This window comes from Hemibagrus wyckioides, linkage group LG08 (genome assembly GCF_019097595.1).
Source record: "Hemibagrus wyckioides isolate EC202008001 linkage group LG08, SWU_Hwy_1.0, whole genome shotgun sequence".
Lineage (NCBI taxonomy): Eukaryota > Metazoa > Chordata > Actinopteri > Siluriformes > Bagridae > Hemibagrus > Hemibagrus wyckioides.
In genome coordinates this window covers 9179304-9203002 of record NC_080717.1, presented here as the reverse complement: position 1 = coordinate 9203002, position 23699 = coordinate 9179304, and the positions used below count along the sequence as shown (strand labels likewise).

The window sequence follows — 23699 nt, the reverse complement described above, 5'->3', positions numbered from 1 at the left end:
AAAATAGAATAATAATTGTAGTTTAAAGGAATATGCGAGTGATTGTTTGAATGAATGAATGAATGAATGAATGAATGAATGAATGAATGAATGAATGAATGAAGTGGAAAATGAATAAGGTAGGGATAATTCTGTGATTTGAGCATGAATTTGTGTCGAGGTGATTGATTGCTTGTTGATTTTGTCAGATGTGTCTCTGTGTGTGATCTCTGTGTAGTAATAAATGAATGCAAGTTGAAGGTGTTTTTGAGTTTGAAAAGTTGCAGTAGAGACTTTTGACGGTGAAAAAGCTTACAGCACCGGGTATTCCCAGGCGGTCTCCCATCCAAGTACTAACCAGGCCCGACCCTCCTTAGCTTCCGAGATCGGGCGTTCTCAGGGTGGTATGGCCGTTAGCGAGAAAGCAGTTTCAATGAGGGCTCTTTATAGTGTACGATGTAGATGACTCCGTTCCTTTTCTTTTCTTTTTTTATTTTATTTATTTTAAAGTCACTCATTCGCGTCTCAGTTTGCTGTTGGGTGGAGAGAACAACCGCTTCATCCATATCAAACTTTCTGTCTCACCACCTGCAACCCACACGCGCCTCTCCACCTCTTGGGATTACTAACACTTAATGACATCTTACTCTGCTTAATTTGACAAAATATTTAAACAGGCACGTTGCACGCTGCATCTTAGCTTCTTGCTTTATTTTCATGCCACATCAATAAAACACTTGACATACAGCAGATTGCTGCGAGAGAAAGTAAGGTGTCTTTGAACAGGCTATTACCACTTCATCCACAAATACTTCTCTTGCTTCAATTATTACTTCGTTAAAAACAATTCAGAGCAACAATTTAAATGCCGCAACAACTACAAGAGCCACATGTCTGCTCTCTTCTTCTTTGTTCAGGAGTTGGACGCATTACCGCCACCAGCTGATCTGGAGAGTGGGGCCGGCTTCCAACGCGAGCGAGTGAGAGAGCGCGTGAGTGCGTGCGCGCTCTCTCTCTCTCTCTCTCTCTCTCTCTCTCTGCGTTTACAGCATTTGCTAGACGAGTCTATCAAAGGGGATTTTACACAAGTGCTTGAATTGGAAACTTCAGAACATATCTAGAAATAAAGAACACTGTACACAATCTGAACAAACCTGCAACATCCAATTGTTTGTTGGAGCATCTAAGACGCTCATGTTATAAGTGCAAATGCTACTACTACGACTGTTACGGACAGGAATCATAGTAGTAGTAGTAGCAGTAGTAAGAAAAATAATTAAAAATAATAACGAAATACACGAATAAAAGAATAATCACGAGATTGGTATCATCAAGAAATGTGACTATGATATCTGCTACGTGAAGTCCGTCCATTCTAGAAACATACACCCTCCGAAATAAATAACTTTATGTAAAAAAAAGTTTCTTCATATGAAAATAGAATAATAATTGTATTTTAATGGAATATGCGAGTGATTGTTTGAATGAATGAATGAATGAATGAATGAATGAATGAATGAATGAATGAATGAAGTGGAAAATAAATAAGGTAGGGATAATTCTGTGATTTGAGCATGAATTTGTGTCGAGGTGATTGATTGCTTGTTGATTTTGTCACATGTGTCTCTGTGTGTGATCTCTGTGTAGTAATAAATGAATGCAAGTTGAAGGTGTTTTTGAGTTTGAAAAGTTGCAGTAGAGACTTTTGACGGTGAAAAAGCTTACAGCACCTGGTATTCCCAGGCGGTCTCCCATCCAAGTACTAACCAGGCCCGACCCTGCTTAGCTTCCGAGATCGGACGAGATCGGGCGTTCTCAGGGTGGTATGGCCGTAAGCGAGAGAACAGTTTCAATAAGGGCTCTTTATAGTGTACGATGTAGATGACTCCGTTTCTTTTCTTTTCTTTTTTTATTTGATTTATTTTAAAGTCACTCATTCGCGTCTCAGTTTGCTGTTGGGTGGAGAGAACAACCGCTTCATCCATATCAAACTTTCTGTCTCACCACCTGCAACCCACACGCGCCTCTCCACCTCTTGGGATTACTAACACTTAATGACATCTTACTCTGCTTAATTTGACAAAATATTTAAACAGGCACGTTGCACGCTGCATCTTAGCTTCTTGCTTTCTTTTCATGCCACATCAATAAAACACTTGACATAACACAGCAGATTGCTGCGAGAGAAAGTAAGGTGTCTTTGAACAGGCTATTACCACTTCATCCACAAAAACTTTTCTTGCTTCAATTATTACTTCGTTAAAAACAATTCAGAGCAACAATTTAAATGCCGCAACAACTACAAGAGCCACATGTCTGCTCTCTTCTTCTTTGTTCAGGAGTTGGACGCATTACCGCCACCAGCTGATCTGGAGAGTGGGGCCGGCTTCCAACGCGAGCGAGTGAGAGAGCGCGTGAGTGCGTGCGCGCTCTCTCTCTCTCTCTCTCTCTCTCTCTGCGTTTACAGCATTTGCTAGACGAGTCTATCAAAGGGGATTTTACACAAGTGCTTGAATTGGAAACTTCAGAACATATCTAGAAATAAAGAACACTACACAATCTGAACAAACCTGCAACATCCAATTGTTTGTTGGAGCATCTAAGACGCTCATGTTATAAGTGCAAATGCTACTACTACGACTGTTACGGACAGGAATCATAGTAGTAGTAGTAGCAGTAGTAAGAAAAATAATTAAAAATAATAACGAAATTCACGAATAAAAGAATAATCACGAGATTGGTATCATCAAGAAATGTGACTATGATATCTGCTACGTGAAGTCCGTCCATTCTAGAAACATACACCCTCCGAAATAAATAACTTTATGTAAAAAAAAGTGACTATGATATCTGCTACGTGAAGTCCGTCCATTCTAGAAACATACAGCCTCCGAAATAAATAACTTTCTGTAAAAAAAAGTTTCTTTATAAGAAAATAGAATAATAATTGTAGTTTAAAGGAATATGCGAGTGATTGTTTGAATGAATGAATGAATGAATGAATGAATGAATGAAGTGGAAAATGAATAAGGTAGGGATAATTCTGTGATTTGAGCATGAATTTGTGTCGAGGTGATTGATTGCTTGTTGATTTTGTCAGATGTGTCTCTGTGTGTGATCTCTGTGTAGTAATAAATGAATGCAAGTTGAAGGTGTTTTTGAGTTTGAAAAGTTGCAGTAGAGACTTTTGACGGTGAAAAAGCTTACAGCACCGGGTATTCCCAGGCGGTCTCCCATCCAAGTACTAACCAGGCCCGACCCTCCTTAGCTTCCGAGATCGGGCGTTCTCAGGGTGGTATGGCCGTTAGCGAGAAAGCAGTTTCAATGAGGGCTCTTTATAGTGTACGATGTAGATGACTCCGTTCCTTTTCTTTTCTTTTTTTATTTTATTTATTTTAAAGTCACTCATTCGCGTCTCAGTTTGCTGTTGGGTGGAGAGAACAACCGCTTCATCCATATCAAACTTTCTGTCTCACCACCTGCAACCCACACGCGCCTCTCCACCTCTTGGGATTACTAACACTTAATGACATCTTACTCTGCTTAATTTGACAAAATATTTAAACAGGCACGTTGCACGCTGCATCTCAGCTTCTTGCTTTATTTTCATGCCACATCAAAAAAACACTTGACATAAGACAGAAGATTGCTGCGAGAGAAAGTAAGGTGTCTTTGAACAGGCTATTACCACTTCATCCACAAATACTTCTCTTGCTTCAATTATTACTTCGTTAAAAACAATTCAGAGCAACAATTTAAATGCCGCAACAACTACAAGAGCCACATGTCTGCTCTCTTCTTCTTTGTTCAGGAGTTGGACGCATTACCGCCACCAGCTGATCTGGAGAGTGGGGCCGGCTTCCAACGCGAGCGAGTGAGAGAGCGCGTGAGTGCGTGCGCGCTCTCTCTCTCTCTCTCTCTCTCTCTCTCTCTGCGTTTACAGCATTTGCTAGACGAGTCTATCAAAGGGGATTTTACACAAGTGCTTGAATTGGAAACTTCAGAACATATCTAGAAATAAAGAACACTGTACACAATCTGAACAAACCTGCAACATCCAATTGTTTGTTGGAGCATCTAAGACGCTCATGTTATAAGTGCAAATGCTACTACTACGACTGTTACGGACAGGAATCATAGTAGAAGAAGTAGCAGTAGTAAGAAAAATAATTAAAAATAATAACGAAATACACGAATAAAAGAATAATCACGAGATTGGTATCATCAAGAAATGTGACTATGATATCTGCTACGTGAAGTCCGTCCATTCTAGAAACATACACCCTCCGAAATGAATAACTTTATGTAAAAAAAAGTTTCTTCATAAGAAAATAGAATAATAATTGTATTTTAATGGAATATGCGAGTGATTGTTTGAATGAATGAATGAATGAATGAATGAATGAATGAATGAAGTGGAAAATAAATAAGGTAGGGATAATTCTGTGATTTGAGCATGAATTTGTGTCGAGGTGATTGATTGCTTGTTGATTTTGTCACATGTGTCTCTGTGTGTGATCTCTGTGTAGTAATAAATGAATGCAAGTTGAAGGTGTTTTTGAGTTTGAAAAGTTGCAGTAGAGACTTTTGACGGTGAAAAAGCTTACAGCACCTGGTATTCCCAGGCGGTCTCCCATCCAAGTACTAACCAGGCCCGACCCTGCTTAGCTTCCGAGATCGGACGAGATCGGGCGTTCTCAGGGTGGTATGGCCGTAAGCGAGAGAGCACTTTCAATAAGGGCTCTTTATAGTGTACGATGTAGATGACTCCGTTTCTTTTCTTTTTTTATTTGATTTATTTTAAAGTCACTCATTCGCGTCTCAGTTTGCTGTTGGGTGGAGAGAACAACCGCTTCATCCATATCAAACTTTCTGTCTCACCACCTGCAACCCACACGCGCCTCTCCACCTCTTGGGATTACTAACACTTAATGACATCTTACTCTGCTTAATTTGACAAAATATTTAAACAGGCACGTTGCACGCTGCATCTTAGCTTCTTGCTTTATTTTCATGCCACATCAATAAAACACTTGACATACAGCAGATTGCTGCGAGAGAAAGTAAGGTGTCTTTGAACAGGCTATTACCACTTCATCCACATATACTTTTCTTGCTTCAATTATTACTTCGTTAAAAACAATTCAGAGCAACAATTTAAATGCCGCAACAACTACAAGAGCCACATGTCTGCTCTCTTCTTCTTTGTTCAGGAGTTGGACGCATTACCGCCACCAGCTGAACTGGAGAGAGGGGCCGGCTTCCAACGCGAGCCAGTGAGAGAGCGCGTGAGTGCGTGCGCTCTCTCTCTCTCTCTCTCTCTCTCTCTCTCTCTGCGTTTACGGCATTTGCTAGACGAGTCTATCAAAGGGGATTTTACACAAGTGCTTGAATTGGAAACTTCAGAACATATCTAGAAATAAAGAACACTGTACACAATCTGAACAAACCTGCAACATCCAATTGTTTGTTGGAGCATCTAAGACGCTCATGTGATAAGTGCAAATGCTACTACTACGACTGTTACGGACAGGAATCATAGTAGTAGTAGTAGCAGTAGTAAGAAAAATAATTAAAAATAATAACGAAATACACGAATAAAAGAATAATCACGAGATTGGTATCATCAAGAAATGTGACTATGATATCTGCTACGTGAAGTCCGTCCATTCTAGAAACATACAGCCTCCGAAATAAATAACTTTATGTAAAAAAAAGTTTCTAAATTAGAAAATAGAATAATAATTGTAGTTTAAAGGAATATGCGAGTGACTGTTTGAATGAATGAATGAATGAATGAATGAATGAATGAATGAATGAATGAATGAAGTGGAAAATAAATAAGGTAGGGATAATTCTGTGATTTGAGCATGAATTTGTGTCGAGGTGATTGATTGCTTGTTGATTTTGTCACATGTGTCTCTGTGTGTGATCTCTGTGTAGTAATAAATGAATGCAAGTTGAAGGTGTTTTTGAGTTTGAAAAGTTGCAGTAGAGACTTTTGACGGTGAAAAAGCTTACAGCACCTGGTATTCCCAGGCGGTCTCCCATCCAAGTACTAACCAGGCCCGACCCTGCTTAGCTTCCGAGATCGGACGAGATCGGGCGTTCTCAGGGTGGTATGGCCGTAAGCGAGAAAGCAGTTTCAATAAGGGCTCTTTATAGTGTACGATGTAGATGACTCCGTTTCTTTTCTTTTCTTTTTTTCTTTTATTTATTTTAAAGTCACTCATTCGCGTCTCAGTTTGCTGTTGGGTGGAGAGAACAACCGCTTCATCCATATCAAACTTTCTGTCTCACCACCTGCAACCCACACGCGCCTCTCCACCTCTTGGGATTACTAACACTTAATGACATCTTACTCTGCTTAATTTGACAAAATATTTAAACAGGCACGTTGCACGCTGCATCTCAGCTTCTTGCTTTATTTTCATGCCACATCAATAAAACACTTGACATAAGACAGAAGATTGCTGCGAGAGAAAGTAAGGTGTCTTTGAACAGGCTATTACCACTTCATCCACAAATACTTTTCTTGCTTCAATTATTACTTCGTTAAAAACAATTCAGAGCAACAATTTAAATGCCGCAACAACTACAAGAGCCACATGTCTGCTCTCTTCTTCTTTGTTCAGGAGTTGGACGCATTACCGCCACCAGCTGAACTGGAGAGAGGGGCCGGCTTCCAACGCGAGCGAGTGAGAGAGCGCGTGAGTGCGTGCGCTCTCTCTCTCTCTCTCTCTCTCTCTCTCTCTCTGCGTTTACAGCATTTGCTAGACGAGTCTATCAAAGGGGATTTTACACAAGTGCTTGAATTGGAAACTTCAGAACATATCTAGAAATAAAGAACACTGTACACAATCTGAACAAACCTGCAACATCCAATTGTTTGTTGGAGCATCTAAGACGCTCATGTTATAAGTGCAAATGCTACTACTACGACTGTTACGGACAGGAATCATAGTAGTAGTAGTAGCAGTAGTAAGAAAAATAATTAAAAATAATAACGAAATACACGAATAAAAGAATAATCACGAGATTGGTATCATCAAGAAATGTGACTATGATATCTGCTACGTGAAGTCCGTCCATTCTAGAAACATACACCCTCCGAAATAAATAACTTTATGTAAAAAAAAGTTTCTTAATAAGAAAATAGAATAATAATTGTAGTTTAAAGGAATATGCGAGTGATTGTTTGAATGAATAAATGAATGAATGAATGAATGAATGAATGAATGAATGAATGAAGTGGAAAATAAATAAGGTAGGGATAATTCTGTGATTTGAGCATGAATTTGTGTCGAGGTGATTGATTGCTTGTTGATTTTGTCACATGTGTCTCTGTGTGTGATCTCTGTGTAGTAATAAATGAATGCAAGTTGAAGGTGTTTTTGAGTTTGAAAAGTTGCAGTAGAGACTTTTGACGGTGAAAAAGCTTACAGCACCTGGTATTCCCAGGCGGTCTCCCATCCAAGTACTAACCAGGCCCGACCCTGCTTAGCTTCCGAGATCGGACGAGATCGGGCGTTCTCAGGGTGGTATGGCCGTAAGCGAGAGAACAGTTTCAATAAGGGCTCTTTATAGTGTACGATGTAGATGACTCCGTTTCTTTTCTTTTCTTTTTTTATTTGATTTATTTTAAAGTCACTCATTCGCGTCTCAGTTTGCTGTTGGGTGGAGAGAACAACCGCTTCATCCATATCAAACTTTCTGTCTCACCACCTGCAACCCACACGCGCCTCTCCACCTCTTGGGATTACTAACACTTAATGACATCTTACTCTGCTTAATTTGACAAAATATTTAAACAGGCACGTTGCACGCTGCATCTTAGCTTCTTGCTTTCTTTTCATGCCACATCAATAAAACACTTGACATAACACAGCAGATTGCTGCGAGAGAAAGTAAGGTGTCTTTGAACAGGCTATTACCACTTCATCCACAAAAACTTTTCTTGCTTCAATTATTACTTCGTTAAAAACAATTCAGAGCAACAATTTAAATGCCGCAACAACTACAAGAGCCACATGTCTGCTCTCTTCTTCTTTGTTCAGGAGTTGGACGCATTACCGCCACCAGCTGATCTGGAGAGTGGGGCCGGCTTCCAACGCGAGCGAGTGAGAGAGCGCGTGAGTGCGTGCGCTCTCTCTGTCTCTCTCTCTCTCTCTCTCTCTCTCTCTCTCTCTCTCTCTCTCTGCGTTTACAGCATTTGCTAGACGAGTCTATCAAAGGGGATTTTACACAAGTGCTTGAATTGGAAACTTCAGAACATATCTAGAAATAAAGAACACTACACAATCTGAACAAACCTGCAACATCCAATTGTTTGTTGGAGCATCTAAGACGCTCATGTTATAAGTGCAAATGCTACTACTACGACTGTTACGGACAGGAATCATAGTAGTAGTAGTAGCAGTAGTAAGAAAAATAATTAAAAATAATAACGAAATTCACGAATAAAAGAATAATCACGAGATTGGTATCATCAAGAAATGTGACTATGATATCTGCTACGTGAAGTCCGTCCATTCTAGAAACATACACCCTCCGAAATAAATAACTTTATGTAAAAAAAAGTGACTATGATATCTGCTACGTGAAGTCCGTCCATTCTAGAAACATACAGCCTCCGAAATAAATAACTTTCTGTAAAAAAAAGTTTCTTTATAAGAAAATAGAATAATAATTGTAGTTTAAAGGAATATGCGAGTGATTGTTTGAATGAATGAATGAATGAATGAATGAATGAATGAAGTGGAAAATGAATAAGGTAGGGATAATTCTGTGATTTGAGCATGAATTTGTGTCGAGGTGATTGATTGCTTGTTGATTTTGTCAGATGTGTCTCTGTGTGTGATCTCTGTGTAGTAATAAATGAATGCAAGTTGAAGGTGTTTTTGAGTTTGAAAAGTTGCAGTAGAGACTTTTGACGGTGAAAAAGCTTACAGCACCGGGTATTCCCAGGCGGTCTCCCATCCAAGTACTAACCAGGCCCGACCCTCCTTAGCTTCCGAGATCGGGCGTTCTCAGGGTGGTATGGCCGTTAGCGAGAAAGCAGTTTCAATGAGGGCTCTTTATAGTGTACGATGTAGATGACTCCGTTCCTTTTCTTTTCTTTTTTTATTTTATTTATTTTAAAGTCACTCATTCGCGTCTCAGTTTGCTGTTGGGTGGAGAGAACAACCGCTTCATCCATATCAAACTTTCTGTCTCACCACCTGCAACCCACACGCGCCTCTCCACCTCTTGGGATTACTAACACTTAATGACATCTTACTCTGCTTAATTTGACAAAATATTTAAACAGGCACGTTGCACGCTGCATCTCAGCTTCTTGCTTTATTTTCATGCCACATCAAAAAAACACTTGACATAAGACAGAAGATTGCTGCGAGAGAAAGTAAGGTGTCTTTGAACAGGCTATTACCACTTCATCCACAAATACTTCTCTTGCTTCAATTATTACTTCGTTAAAAACAATTCAGAGCAACAATTTAAATGCCGCAACAACTACAAGAGCCACATGTCTGCTCTCTTCTTCTTTGTTCAGGAGTTGGACGCATTACCGCCACCAGCTGATCTGGAGAGTGGGGCCGGCTTCCAACGCGAGCGAGTGAGAGAGCGCGTGAGTGCGTGCGCGCTCTCTCTCTCTCTCTCTCTCTCTCTCTCTGCGTTTACAGCATTTGCTAGACGAGTCTATCAAAGGGGATTTTACACAAGTGCTTGAATTGGAAACTTCAGAACATATCTAGAAATAAAGAACACTGTACACAATCTGAACAAACCTGCAACATCCAATTGTTTGTTGGAGCATCTAAGACGCTCATGTTATAAGTGCAAATGCTACTACTACGACTGTTACGGACAGGAATCATAGTAGAAGAAGTAGCAGTAGTAAGAAAAATAATTAAAAATAATAACGAAATACACGAATAAAAGAATAATCACGAGATTGGTATCATCAAGAAATGTGACTATGATATCTGCTACGTGAAGTCCGTCCATTCTAGAAACATACACCCTCCGAAATGAATAACTTTATGTAAAAAAAAGTTTCTTCATAAGAAAATAGAATAATAATTGTATTTTAATGGAATATGCGAGTGATTGTTTGAATGAATGAATGAATGAATGAATGAATGAATGAATGAAGTGGAAAATAAATAAGGTAGGGATAATTCTGTGATTTGAGCATGAATTTGTGTCGAGGTGATTGATTGCTTGTTGATTTTGTCACATGTGTCTCTGTGTGTGATCTCTGTGTAGTAATAAATGAATGCAAGTTGAAGGTGTTTTTGAGTTTGAAAAGTTGCAGTAGAGACTTTTGACGGTGAAAAAGCTTACAGCACCTGGTATTCCCAGGCGGTCTCCCATCCAAGTACTAACCAGGCCCGACCCTGCTTAGCTTCCGAGATCGGACGAGATCGGGCGTTCTCAGGGTGGTATGGCCGTAAGCGAGAGAGCACTTTCAATAAGGGCTCTTTATAGTGTACGATGTAGATGACTCCGTTTCTTTTCTTTTTTTATTTGATTTATTTTAAAGTCACTCATTCGCGTCTCAGTTTGCTGTTGGGTGGAGAGAACAACCGCTTCATCCATATCAAACTTTCTGTCTCACCACCTGCAACCCACACGCGCCTCTCCACCTCTTGGGATTACTAACACTTAATGACATCTTACTCTGCTTAATTTGACAAAATATTTAAACAGGCACGTTGCACGCTGCATCTTAGCTTCTTGCTTTATTTTCATGCCACATCAATAAAACACTTGACATACAGCAGATTGCTGCGAGAGAAAGTAAGGTGTCTTTGAACAGGCTATTACCACTTCATCCACATATACTTTTCTTGCTTCAATTATTACTTCGTTAAAAACAATTCAGAGCAACAATTTAAATGCCGCAACAACTACAAGAGCCACATGTCTGCTCTCTTCTTCTTTGTTCAGGAGTTGGACGCATTACCGCCACCAGCTGAACTGGAGAGAGGGGCCGGCTTCCAACGCGAGCGAGTGAGAGAGCGCGTGAGTGCGTGCGCTCTCTCTCTCTCTCTCTCTCTCTCTCTCTCTCTCTGCGTTTACAGCATTTGCTAGACGAGTCTATCAAAGGGGATTTTACACAAGTGCTTGAATTGGAAACTTCAGAACATATCTAGAAATAAAGAACACTGTACACAATCTGAACAAACCTGCAACATCCAATTGTTTGTTGGAGCATCTAAGACGCTCATGTTATAAGTGCAAATGCTACTACTACGACTGTTACGGACAGGAATCATAGTAGTAGTAGTAGCAGTAGTAAGAAAAATAATTAAAAATAATAACGAAATACACGAATAAAAGAATAATCACGAGATTGGTATCATCAAGAAATGTGACTATGATATCTGCTACGTGAAGTCCGTCCATTCTAGAAACATACACCCTCCGAAATAAATAACTTTATGTAAAAAAAAGTTTCTAAATTAGAAAATAGAATAATAATTGTAGTTTAAAGGAATATGCGAGTGACTGTTTGAATGAATGAATGAATGAATGAATGAATGAATGAATGAATGAATGAAGTGCAAAATAAATAAGGTAGGGATAATTCTGTGATTTGAGCATGAATTTGTGTCGAGGTGATTGATTGCTTGTTGATTTTGTCACATGTGTCTCTGTGTGTGATCTCTGTGTAGTAATAAATGAATGCAAGTTGAAGGTGTTTTTGAGTTTGAAAAGTTGCAGTAGAGACTTTTGACGGTGAAAAAGCTTACAGCACCTGGTATTCCCAGGCGGTCTCCCATCCAAGTACTAACCAGGCCCGACCCTGCTTAGCTTCCGAGATCGGACGAGATCGGGCGTTCTCAGGGTGGTATGGCCGTAAGCGAGAGAGCACTTTCAATAAGGGCTCTTTATAGTGTACGATGTAGATGACTCCGTTTCTTTTCTTTTTTTATTTGATTTATTTTAAAGTCACTCATTCGCGTCTCAGTTTGCTGTTGGGTGGAGAGAACAACCGCTTCATCCATATCAAACTTTCTGTCTCACCACCTGCAACCCACACGCGCCTCTCCACCTCTTGGGATTACTAACACTTAATGACATCTTACTCTGCTTAATTTGACAAAATATTTAAACAGGCACGTTGCACGCTGCATCTCAGCTTCTTGCTTTATTTTCATGCCACATCAATAAAACACTTGACATAAGACAGAAGATTGCTGCGAGAGAAAGTAAGGTGTCTTTGAACAGGCTATTACCACTTCATCCACAAATACTTTTCTTGCTTCAATTATTACTTCGTTAAAAACAATTCAGAGCAACAATTTAAATGCCGCAACAACTACAAGAGCCACATGTCTGCTCTCTTCTTCTTTGTTCAGGAGTTGGACGCATTACCGCCACCAGCTGAACTGGAGAGTGGGGCCGGCTTCCAACGCGAGCGAGTGAGAGAGCGCGTGAGTGCGTGCGCTCTCTCTCTCTCTCTCTCTCTCTCTCTGCGTTTACAGCATTTGCTAGACGAGTCTATCAAAGGGGATTTTACACAAGTGCTTGAATTGGAAACTTCAGAACATATCTAGAAATAAAGAACACTGTACACAATCTGAACAAACCTGCAACATCCAATTGTTTGTTGGAGCATCTAAGACGCTCATGTTATAAGTGCAAATGCTACTACTACGACTGTTACGGACAGGAATCATAGTAGTAGTAGTAGCAGTAGTAAGAAAAATAATTAAAAATAATAACGAAATACACGAATAAAAGAATAATCACGAGATTGGTATCATCAAGAAATGTGACTATGATATCTGCTACGTGAAGTCCGTCCATTCTAGAAACATACACCCTCCGAAATAAATAACTTTATGTAAAAAAAAGTTTCTTCATAAGAAAATAGAATAATAATTGTAGTTTAAAGGAATATGCGAGTGACTGTTTGAATGAATGAATGAATGAATGAATGAATGAATGAATGAATGAATGAAGTGGAAAATAAATAAGGTAGGGATAATTCTGTGATTTGAGCATGAATTTGTGTCGAGGTGATTGATTGCTTGTTGATTTTGTCACATGTGTCTCTGTGTGTGATCTCTGTGTAGTAATAAATGAATGCAAGTTGAAGGTGTTTTTGAGTTTGAAAAGTTGCAGTAGAGACTTTTGACGGTGAAAAAGCTTACAGCACCTGGTATTCCCAGGCGGTCTCCCATCCAAGTACTAACCAGGCCCGACCCTGCTTAGCTTCCGAGATCGGACGAGATCGGGCGTTCTCAGGGTGGTATGGCCGTAAGCGAGAGAGCACTTTCAATAAGGGCTCTTTATAGTGTACGATGTAGATGACTCCGTTTCTTTTCTTTTTTTATTTGATTTATTTTAAAGTCACTCATTCGCGTCTCAGTTTGCTGTTGGGTGGAGAGAACAACCGCTTCATCCATATCAAACTTTCTGTCTCACCACCTGCAACCCACACGCGCCTCTCCACCTCTTGGGATTACTAACACTTAATGACATCTTACTCTGCTTAATTTGACAAAATATTTAAACAGGCACGTTGCACGCTGCATCTTAGCTTCTTGCTTTATTTTCATGCCACATCAATAAAACACTTGACATACAGCAGATTGCTGCGAGAGAAAGTAAGGTGTCTTTGAACAGGCTATTACCACTTCATCCACATATACTTTTCTTGCTTCAATTATTACTTCGTTAAAAACAATTCAGAGCAACAATTTAAATGCCGCAACAACTACAAGAGCCACATGTCTGCTCTCTTCTTCTTTGTTCAGGAGTTGGACGCATTACCGCCACCAGCTGAACTGGAGAGAGGGGCCGGCTTCCAACGCGAGCGAGTGAGAGAGCGCGTGAGTGCGTGCGCTCTCTCTCTCTCTCTCTCTCTCTCTCTGCGTTTACAGCATTTGCTAGACGAGTCTATCAAAGGGGATTTTACACAAGTGCTTGAATTGGAAACTTCAGAACATATCTAGAAATAAAGAACACTGTACACAATCTGAACAAACCTGCAACATCCAATTGTTTGTTGGAGCATCTAAGACGCTCATGTTATAAGTGCAAATGCTACTACTACGACTGTTACGGACAGGAATCATAGTAGTAGTAGTAGCAGTAGTAAGAAAAATAATTAAAAATAATAACGAAATACACGAATAAAAGAATAATCACGAGATTGGTATCATCAAGAAATGTGACTATGATATCTGCTACGTGAAGTCCGTCCATTCTAGAAACATACACCCTCCGAAATAAATAACTTTATGTAAAAAAAAGTTTCTAAATTAGAAAATAGAATAATAATTGTAGTTTAAAGGAATATGCGAGTGATTGTTTGAATGAATGAATGAATGAATGAATGAATGAATGAATGAAGTGGAAAATAAATAAGGTAGGGATAATTCTGTGATTTGAGCATGAATTTGTGTCGAGGTGATTGATTGCTTGTTGATTTTGTCACATGTGTCTCTGTGTGTGATCTCTGTGTAGTAATAAATGAATGCAAGTTGAAGGTGTTTTTGAGTTTGAAAAGTTGCAGTAGAGACTTTTGACGGTGAAAAAGCTTACAGCACCTGGTATTCCCAGGCGGTCTCCCATCCAAGTACTAACCAGGCCCGACCCTGCTTAGCTTCCGAGATCGGACGAGATCGGGCGTTCTCAGGGTGGTATGGCCGTAAGCGAGAAAGCAGTTTCAATAAGGTCTCTTTATAGTGTACGATGTAGATGACTCCGTTTCTTTTCTTTTTTTATTTGATTTATTTTAAAGTCACTCATTCGCGTCTCAGTTTGCTGTTGGGTGGAGAGAACAACCGCTTCATCCATATCAAACTTTCTGTCTCACCACCTGCAACCCACACGCGCCTCTCCACCTCTTGGGATTACTAACACTTAATGACATCTTACTCTGCTTAATTTGACAAAATATTTAAACAGGCACGTTGCACGCTGCATCTTAGCTTCTTGCTTTATTTTCATGCCACATCAATAAAACACTTGACATACAGCAGATTGCTGCGAGAGAAAGTAAGGTGTCTTTGAACAGGCTATTACCACTTCATCCACATATACTTTTCTTGCTTCAATTATTACTTCGTTAAAAACAATTCAGAGCAACAATTTAAATGCCGCAACAACTACAAGAGCCACATGTCTGCTCTCTTCTTCTTTGTTCAGGAGTTGGACGCATTACCGCCACCAGCTGAACTGGAGAGAGGGGCCGGCTTCCAACGCGAGCGAGTGAGAGAGCGCGTGAGTGCGTGCGCTCTCTCTCTCTCTCTCTCTCTCTCTCTCTCTGCGTTTACAGCATTTGCTAGACGAGTCTATCAAAGGGGATTTTACACAAGTGCTTGAATTGGAAACTTCAGAACATATCTAGAAATAAAGAACACTGTACACAATCTGAACAAACCTGCAACATCCAATTGTTTGTTGGAGCATCTAAGACGCTCATGTTATAAGTGCAAATGCTACTACTACGACTGTTACGGACAGGAATCATAGTAGTAGTAGTAGCAGTAGTAAGAAAAATAATTAAAAATAATAACGAAATACACGAATAAAAGAATAATCACGAGATTGGTATCATCAAGAAATGTGACTATGATATCTGCTACGTGAAGTCCGTCCATTCTAGAAACATACACCCTCCGAAATAAATAACTTTATGTAAAAAAAAGTTTCTTAATAAGAAAATAGAATAATAATTGTAGTTTAAAGGAATATGCGAGTGATTGTTTGAATGAATGAATGAATGAATGAATGAATGAATGAATGAATGAATGAATGAAGTGCAAAATAAATAAGGTAGGGATAATTCTGTGATTTGAGCATGAATTTGTGTCGAGGTGATTGATTGCTTGTTGATTTTGTCACATGTGTCTCTGTGTGTGATCTCTGTGTAGTAATAAATGAATGCAAGTTGAAGGTGTTTTTGAGTTTGAAAAGTTGCAGTAGAGACTTTTGACGGTGAAAAAGCTTACAGCACCTGGTATTCCCAGGCGGTCTCCCATCCAAGTACTAACCAGGCCCGACCCTGCTTAGCTTCCGAGATCGGACGAGATCGGGCGTTCTCAGGGTGGTATGGCCGTAAGCGAGAGAGCACTTTCAATAAGGGCTCTTTATAGTGTACGATGTAGATGACTCCGTTTCTTTTCTTTTTTTATTTGATTTATTTTAAAGTCACTCATTCGCGTCTCAGTTTGCTGTTGGGTGGAGAGAACAACCGCTTCATCCATATCAAACTTTCTGTCTCACCACCTGCAACCCACACGCGCCTCTCCACCTCTTGGGATTACTAACACTTAATGACATCTTACTCTGCTTAATTTGACAAAATATTTAAACAGGCACGTTGCACGCTGCATCTTAGCTTCTTGCTTTATTTTCATGCCACATCAATAAAACACTTGACATACAGCAGATTGCTGCGAGAGAAAGTAAGGTGTCTTTGAACAGGCTATTACCACTTCATCCACATATACTTTTCTTGCTTCAATTATTACTTCGTTAAAAACAATTCAGAGCAACAATTTAAATGCCGCAACAACTACAAGAGCCACATGTCTGCTCTCTTCTTCTTTGTTCAGGAGTTGGACGCATTACCGCCACCAGCTGAACTGGAGAGAGGGGCCGGCTTCCAACGCGAGCGAGTGAGAGAGCGCGTGAGTGCGTGCGCTCTCTCTCTCTCTCTCTCTCTCTCTCTCTCTCTCTCTCTCTGCGTTTACAGCATTTGCTAGACGAGTCTATCAAAGGGGATTTTACACAAGTGCTTGAATTGGAAACTTCAGAACATATCTAGAAATAAAGAACACTGTACACAATCTGAACAAACCTGCAACATCCAATTGTTTGTTGGAGCATCTAAGACGCTCATGTTATAAGTGCAAATGCTACTACTACGACTGTTACGGACAGGAATCATAGTAGTAGTAGTAGCAGTAGTAAGAAAAATAATTAAAAATAATAACGAAATACACGAATAAAAGAATAATCACGAGATTGGTATCATCAAGAAATGTGACTATGATATCTGCTACGTGAAGTCCGTCCATTCTAGAAACATACACCCTCCGAAATAAATAACTTTATGTAAAAAAAAGTTTCTTCATAAGAAAATAGAATAATAATTGTAGTTTAAAGGAATATGCGAGTGATTGTTTGAATGAATGAATGAATGAATGAATGAATGAATGAATGAATGAATGAAGTGGAAAATAAATAAGGTAGGGATAATTCTGTGATTTGAGCATGAATTTGTGTCGAGGTGATTGATTGCTTGTTGATTTTGTCACATGTGTCTCTGTGTGTGATCTCTGTGTAGTAATAAATGAATGCAAGTTGAAGGTGTTTTTGAGTTTGAAAAGTTGCAGTAGAGACTTTTGACGGTGAAAAAGCTTACAGCACCTGGTATTCCCAGGCGGTCTCCCATCCAAGTACTAACCAGGCCCGACCCTGCTTAGCTTCCGAGATCGGACGAGATCGGGCGTTCTCAGGGTGGTATGGCCGTAAGCGAGAGAGCACTTTCAATAAGGGCTCTTTATAGTGTACGATGTAGATGACTCCGTTTCTTTTCTTTTTTTATTTGATTTATTTTAAAGTCACTCATTCGCGTCTCAGTTTGCTGTTGGGTGGAGAGAACAACCGCTTCATCCATATCAAACTTTCTGTCTCACCACCTGCAACCCACACGCGCCTCTCCACCTCTTGGGATTACTAACACTTAATGACATCTTACTCTGCTTAATTTGACAAAATATTTAAACAGGCACGTTGCACGCTGCATCTTAGCTTCTTGCTTTATTTTCATGCCACATCAATAAAACACTTGACATACAGCAGATTGCTGCGAGAGAAAGTAAGGTGTCTTTGAACAGGCTATTACCACTTCATCCACATATACTTTTCTTGCTTCAATTATTACTTCGTTAAAAACAATTCAGAGCAACAATTTAAATGCCGCAACAACTACAAGAGCCACATGTCTGCTCTCTTCTTCTTTGTTCAGGAGTTGGACGCATTACCGCCACCAGCTGAACTGGAGAGAGGGGCCGGCTTCCAACGCGAGCCAGTGAGAGAGCGCGTGAGTGCGTGCGCTCTCTCTCTCTCTCTCTCTCTCTCTCTCTGCGTTTACGGCATTTGCTAGACGAGTCTATCAAAGGGGATTTTACACAAGTGCTTGAATTGGAAACTTCAGAACATATCTAGAAATAAAGAACACTGTACACAATCTGAACAAACCTGCAACATCCAATTGTTTGTTGGAGCATCTAAGACGCTCATGTGATAAGTGCAAATGCTACTACTACGACTGTTACGGACAGGAATCATAGTAGTAGTAGTAGCAGTAGTAAGAAAAATAATTAAAAATAATAACGAAATACACGAATAAAAGAATAATCACGAGATTGGTATCATCAAGAAATGTGACTATGATATCTGCTACGTGAAGTCCGTCCATTCTAGAAACATACAGCCTCCGAAATAAATAACTTTATGTAAAAAAAAGTTTCTAAATTAGAAAATAGAATAATAATTGTAGTTTAAAGGAATATGCGAGTGATTGTTTGAATGAATAAATGAATGAATGAATGAATGAATGAATGAATGAATGAATGAATGAATGAATGAAGTGGAAAATAAATAAGGTAGGGATAATTCTGTGATTTGAGCATGAATTTGTGTCGAGGTGATTGATTGCTTGTTGATTTTGTCACATGTGTCTCTGTGTGTGATCTCTGTGTAGTAATAAATGAATGCAAGTTGAAGGTGTTTTTGAGTTTGAAAAGTTGCAGTAGAGACTTTTGACGGTGAAAAAGCTTACAGCACCTGGTATTCCCAGGCGGTCTCCCATCCAAGTACTAACCAGGCCCGACCCTGCTTAGCTTCCGAGATCGGACGAGATCGGGCGTTCTCAGGGTGGTATGGCCGTAAGCGAGAGAACAGTTTCAATAAGGGCTCTTTATAGTGTACGATGTAGATGACTCCGTTTCTTTTCTTTTCTTTTTTTATTTGATTTATTTTAAAGTCACTCATTCGCGTCTCAGTTTGCTGTTGGGTGGAGAGAACAACCGCTTCATCCATATCAAACTTTCTGTCTCACCACCTGCAACCCACACGCGCCTCTCCACCTCTTGGGATTACTAACACTTAATGACATCTTACTCTGCTTAATTTGACAAAATATTTAAACAGGCACGTTGCACGCTGCATCTTAGCTTCTTGCTTTCTTTTCATGCCACATCAATAAAACACTTGACATAACACAGCAGATTGCTGCGAGAGAAAGTAAGGTGTCTTTGAACAGGCTATTACCACTTCATCCACAAAAACTTTTCTTGCTTCAATTATTACTTCGTTAAAAACAATTCAGAGCAACAATTTAAATGCCGCAACAACTACAAGAGCCACATGTCTGCTCTCTTCTTCTTTGTTCAGGAGTTGGACGCATTACCGCCACCAGCTGATCTGGAGAGTGGGGCCGGCTTCCAACGCGAGCGAGTGAGAGAGCGCGTGAGTGCGTGCGCTCTCTCTGTCTCTCTCTCTCTCTCTCTCTCTCTCTCTCTCTCTCTCTCTCTCTCTCTCTCTCTCTCTCTCTCTCTCTCTCTGCGTTTACAGCATTTGCTAGACGAGTCTATCAAAGGGGATTTTACACAAGTGCTTGAATTGGAAACTTCAGAACATATCTAGAAATAAAGAACACTACACAATCTGAACAAACCTGCAACATCCAATTGTTTGTTGGAGCATCTAAGACGCTCATGTTATAAGTGCAAATGCTACTACTACGACTGTTACGGACAGGAATCATAGTAGTAGTAGTAGCAGTAGTAAGAAAAATAATTAAAAATAATAACGAAATTCACGAATAAAAGAATAATCACGAGATTGGTATCATCAAGAAATGTGACTATGATATCTGCTACGTGAAGTCCGTCCATTCTAGAAACATACACCCTCCGAAATAAATAACTTTATGTAAAAAAAAGTGACTATGATATCTGCTACGTGAAGTCCGTCCATTCTAGAAACATACAGCCTCCGAAATAAATAACTTTCTGTAAAAAAAAGTTTCTTTATAAGAAAATAGAATAATAATTGTAGTTTAAAGGAATATGCGAGTGATTGTTTGAATGAATGAATGAATGAATGAATGAATGAATGAAGTGGAAAATGAATAAGGTAGGGATAATTCTGTGATTTGAGCATGAATTTGTGTCGAGGTGATTGATTGCTTGTTGATTTTGTCAGATGTGTCTCTGTGTGTGATCTCTGTGTAGTAATAAATGAATGCAAGTTGAAGGTGTTTTTGAGTTTGAAAAGTTGCAGTAGAGACTTTTGACGGTGAAAAAGCTTACAGCACCGGGTATTCCCAGGCGGTCTCCCATCCAAGTACTAACCAGGCCCGACCCTCCTTAGCTTCCGAGATCGGGCGTTCTCAGGGTGGTATGGCCGTTAGCGAGAAAGCAGTTTCAATGAGGGCTCTTTATAGTGTACGATGTAGATGACTCCGTTCCTTTTCTTTTCTTTTTTTATTTTATTTATTTTAAAGTCACTCATTCGCGTCTCAGTTTGCTGTTGGGTGGAGAGAACAACCGCTTCATCCATATCAAACTTTCTGTCTCACCACCTGCAACCCACACGCGCCTCTCCACCTCTTGGGATTACTAACACTTAATGACATCTTACTCTGCTTAATTTGACAAAATATTTAAACAGGCACGTTGCACGCTGCATCTCAGCTTCTTGCTTTATTTTCATGCCACATCAAAAAAACACTTGACATAAGACAGAAGATTGCTGCGAGAGAAAGTAAGGTGTCTTTGAACAGGCTATTACCACTTCATCCACAAATACTTCTCTTGCTTCAATTATTACTTCGTTAAAAACAATTCAGAGCAACAATTTAAATGCCGCAACAACTACAAGAGCCACATGTCTGCTCTCTTCTTCTTTGTTCAGGAGTTGGACGCATTACCGCCACCAGCTGATCTGGAGAGTGGGGCCGGCTTCCAACGCGAGCGAGTGAGAGAGCGCGTGAGTGCGTGCGCGCTCTCTCTCTCTCTCTCTCTCTCTCTCTCTCTCTCTCTGCGTTTACAGCATTTGCTAGACGAGTCTATCAAAGGGGATTTTACACAAGTGCTTGAATTGGAAACTTCAGAACATATCTAGAAATAAAGAACACTGTACACAATCTGAACAAACCTGCAACATCCAATTGTTTGTTGGAGCATCTAAGACGCTCATGTTATAAGTGCAAATGCTACTACTACGACTGTTACGGACAGGAATCATAGTAGAAGAAGTAGCAGTAGTAAGAAAAATAATTAAAAATAATAACGAAATACACGAATAAAAGAATAATCACGAGATTGGTATCATCAAGAAATGTGACTATGATATCTGCTACGTGAAGTCCGTCCATTCTAGAAACATACACCCTCCGAAATGAATAACTTTATGTAAAAAAAAGTTTCTTCATAAGAAAATAGAATAATAATTGTATTTTAATGGAATATGCGAGTGATTGTTTGAATGAATGAATGAATGAATGAATGAAGTGGAAAATAAATAAGGTAGGGATAATTCTGTGATTTGAGCATGAATTTGTGTCGAGGTGATTGATTGCTTGTTGATTTTGTCACATGTGTCTCTGTGTGTGATCTCTGTGTAGTAATAAATGAATGCAAGTTGAAGGTGTTTTTGAGTTTGAAAAGTTGCAGTAGAGACTTTTGACGGTGAAAAAGCTTACAGCACCTGGTATTCCCAGGCGGTCTCCCATCCAAGTACTAACCAGGCCCGACCCTGCTTAGCTTCCGAGATCGGACGAGATCGGGCGTTCTCAGGGTGGTATGGCCGTAAGCGAGAGAGCACTTTCAATAAGGGCTCTTTATAGTGTACGATGTAGATGACTCCGTTTCTTTTCTTTTTTTATTTGATTTATTTTAAAGTCACTCATTCGCGTCTCAGTTTGCTGTTGGGTGGAGAGAACAACCGCTTCATCCATATCAAACTTTCTGTCTCACCACCTGCAACCCACACGCGCCTCTCCACCTCTTGGGATTACTAACACTTAATGACATCTTACTCTGCTTAATTTGACAAAATATTTAAACAGGCACGTTGCACGCTGCATCTTAGCTTCTTGCTTTATTTTCATGCCACATCAATAAAACACTTGACATACAGCAGATTGCTGCGAGAGAAAGTAAGGTGTCTTTGAACAGGCTATTACCACTTCATCCACATATACTTTTCTTGCTTCAATTATTACTTCGTTAAAAACAATTCAGAGCAACAATTTAAATGCCGCAACAACTACAAGAGCCACATGTCTGCTCTCTTCTTCTTTGTTCAGGAGTTGGACGCATTACCGCCACCAGCTGAACTGGAGAGAGGGGCCGGCTTCCAACGCGAGCCAGTGAGAGAGCGCGTGAGTGCGTGCGCTCTCTCTCTCTCTCTCTCTCTCTCTCTGCGTTTACGGCATTTGCTAGACGAGTCTATCAAAGGGGATTTTACACAAGTGCTTGAATTGGAAACTTCAGAACATATCTAGAAATAAAGAACACTGTACACAATCTGAACAAACCTGCAACATCCAATTGTTTGTTGGAGCATCTAAGACGCTCATGTGATAAGTGCAAATGCTACTACTACGACTGTTACGGACAGGAATCATAGTAGTAGTAGTAGCAGTAGTAAGAAAAATAATTAAAAATAATAACGAAATACACGAATAAAAGAATAATCACGAGATTGGTATCATCAAGAAATGTGACTATGATATCTGCTACGTGAAGTCCGTCCATTCTAGAAACATACAGCCTCCGAAATAAATAACTTTATGTAAAAAAAAGTTTCTAAATTAGAAAATAGAATAATAATTGTAGTTTAAAGGAATATGCGAGTGACTGTTTGAATGAATGAATGAATGAATGAATGAATGAATGAATGAATGAATGAATGAAGTGGAAAATAAATAAGGTAGGGATAATTCAGTGATTTGAGCATGAATTTGTGTCGAGGTGATTGATTGCTTGTTGATTTTGTCACATGTGTCTCTGTGTGTGATCTCTGTGTAGTAATAAATGAATGCAAGTTGAAGGTGTTTTTGAGTTTGAAAAGTTGCAGTAGAGACTTTTGACGGTGAAAAAGCTTACAGCACCTGGTATTCCCAGGCGGTCTCCCATCCAAGTACTAACCAGGCCCGACCCTGCTTAGCTTCCGAGATCGGACGAGATCGGGCGTTCTCAGGGTGGTATGGCCGTAAGCGAGAGAACAGTTTCAATAAGGGCTCTTTATAGTGTACGATGTAGATGACTCCGTTTCTTTTCTTTTCTTTTTTTATTTGATTTATTTTAAAGTCACTCATTCGCGTCTCAGTTTGCTGTTGGGTGGAGAGAACAACCGCTTCATCCATATCAAACTTTCTGTCTCACCACCTGCAACCCACACGCGCCTCTCCACCTCTTGGGATTACTAACACTTAATGACATCTTACTCTGCTTAATTTGACAAAATATTTAAACAGGCACGTTGCACGCTGCATCTTAGCTTCTTGCTTTCTTTTCATGCCACATCAATAAAACACTTGACATAACACAGCAGATTGCTGCGAGAGAAAGTAAGGTGTCTTTGAACAGGCTATTACCACTTCATCCACAAAAACTTTTCTTGCTTCAATTATTACTTCGTTAAAAACAATTCAGAGCAACAATTTAAATGCCGCA

The 23699-nt window shown here is 39.7% G+C and overlaps 13 non-coding genes and 4 pseudogenes across 13 annotated transcripts; all 17 read right to left on the bottom strand.

Annotated features, from left to right (window-relative positions):
* Positions 1-288: 288 nt before the first annotated feature.
* LOC131358482 (5S ribosomal RNA) lies at positions 289-397 on the bottom strand (annotated as a pseudogene).
* A 1300-nt stretch (positions 398-1697) lies between these two features.
* On the bottom strand, positions 1698-1816 carry LOC131358401 (5S ribosomal RNA). Its single transcript, XR_009205402.1, has one exon. It is a non-coding gene; the product is annotated as a 5S ribosomal RNA (ribosomal RNA).
* A 1363-nt stretch (positions 1817-3179) lies between these two features.
* Positions 3180-3288, bottom strand: LOC131358480 (5S ribosomal RNA; annotated as a pseudogene).
* A 1291-nt stretch (positions 3289-4579) lies between these two features.
* Positions 4580-4698, bottom strand: LOC131358400 (5S ribosomal RNA). Its single transcript, XR_009205401.1, has one exon. It is a non-coding gene; the product is annotated as a 5S ribosomal RNA (ribosomal RNA).
* Positions 4699-5993: 1295 nt separating this feature from the next.
* Positions 5994-6112, bottom strand: LOC131358399 (5S ribosomal RNA). The gene has a single exon (XR_009205400.1). It is a non-coding gene; the product is annotated as a 5S ribosomal RNA (ribosomal RNA).
* A 1303-nt stretch (positions 6113-7415) lies between these two features.
* LOC131358398 (5S ribosomal RNA) lies at positions 7416-7534 on the bottom strand. Its single transcript, XR_009205398.1, has one exon. It is a non-coding gene; the product is annotated as a 5S ribosomal RNA (ribosomal RNA).
* A 1387-nt stretch (positions 7535-8921) lies between these two features.
* LOC131358479 (5S ribosomal RNA) lies at positions 8922-9030 on the bottom strand (annotated as a pseudogene).
* A 1289-nt stretch (positions 9031-10319) lies between these two features.
* LOC131358397 (5S ribosomal RNA) lies at positions 10320-10438 on the bottom strand. Its single transcript, XR_009205397.1, has one exon. It is a non-coding gene; the product is annotated as a 5S ribosomal RNA (ribosomal RNA).
* A 1293-nt stretch (positions 10439-11731) lies between these two features.
* LOC131358396 (5S ribosomal RNA) lies at positions 11732-11850 on the bottom strand. The gene has a single exon (XR_009205396.1). It is a non-coding gene; the product is annotated as a 5S ribosomal RNA (ribosomal RNA).
* Positions 11851-13138: 1288 nt separating this feature from the next.
* On the bottom strand, positions 13139-13257 carry LOC131358395 (5S ribosomal RNA). Its single transcript, XR_009205395.1, has one exon. It is a non-coding gene; the product is annotated as a 5S ribosomal RNA (ribosomal RNA).
* Positions 13258-14534: 1277 nt separating this feature from the next.
* Positions 14535-14653, bottom strand: LOC131358394 (5S ribosomal RNA). The gene has a single exon (XR_009205394.1). It is a non-coding gene; the product is annotated as a 5S ribosomal RNA (ribosomal RNA).
* A 1293-nt stretch (positions 14654-15946) lies between these two features.
* On the bottom strand, positions 15947-16065 carry LOC131358393 (5S ribosomal RNA). The gene has a single exon (XR_009205393.1). It is a non-coding gene; the product is annotated as a 5S ribosomal RNA (ribosomal RNA).
* Positions 16066-17364: 1299 nt separating this feature from the next.
* Positions 17365-17483, bottom strand: LOC131358392 (5S ribosomal RNA). Its single transcript, XR_009205392.1, has one exon. It is a non-coding gene; the product is annotated as a 5S ribosomal RNA (ribosomal RNA).
* A 1303-nt stretch (positions 17484-18786) lies between these two features.
* Positions 18787-18905, bottom strand: LOC131358390 (5S ribosomal RNA). Its single transcript, XR_009205390.1, has one exon. It is a non-coding gene; the product is annotated as a 5S ribosomal RNA (ribosomal RNA).
* A 1415-nt stretch (positions 18906-20320) lies between these two features.
* LOC131358478 (5S ribosomal RNA) lies at positions 20321-20429 on the bottom strand (annotated as a pseudogene).
* Positions 20430-21714: 1285 nt separating this feature from the next.
* Positions 21715-21833, bottom strand: LOC131358389 (5S ribosomal RNA). The gene has a single exon (XR_009205389.1). It is a non-coding gene; the product is annotated as a 5S ribosomal RNA (ribosomal RNA).
* A 1289-nt stretch (positions 21834-23122) lies between these two features.
* LOC131358387 (5S ribosomal RNA) lies at positions 23123-23241 on the bottom strand. Its single transcript, XR_009205388.1, has one exon. It is a non-coding gene; the product is annotated as a 5S ribosomal RNA (ribosomal RNA).
* Positions 23242-23699: the final 458 nt, after the last annotated feature.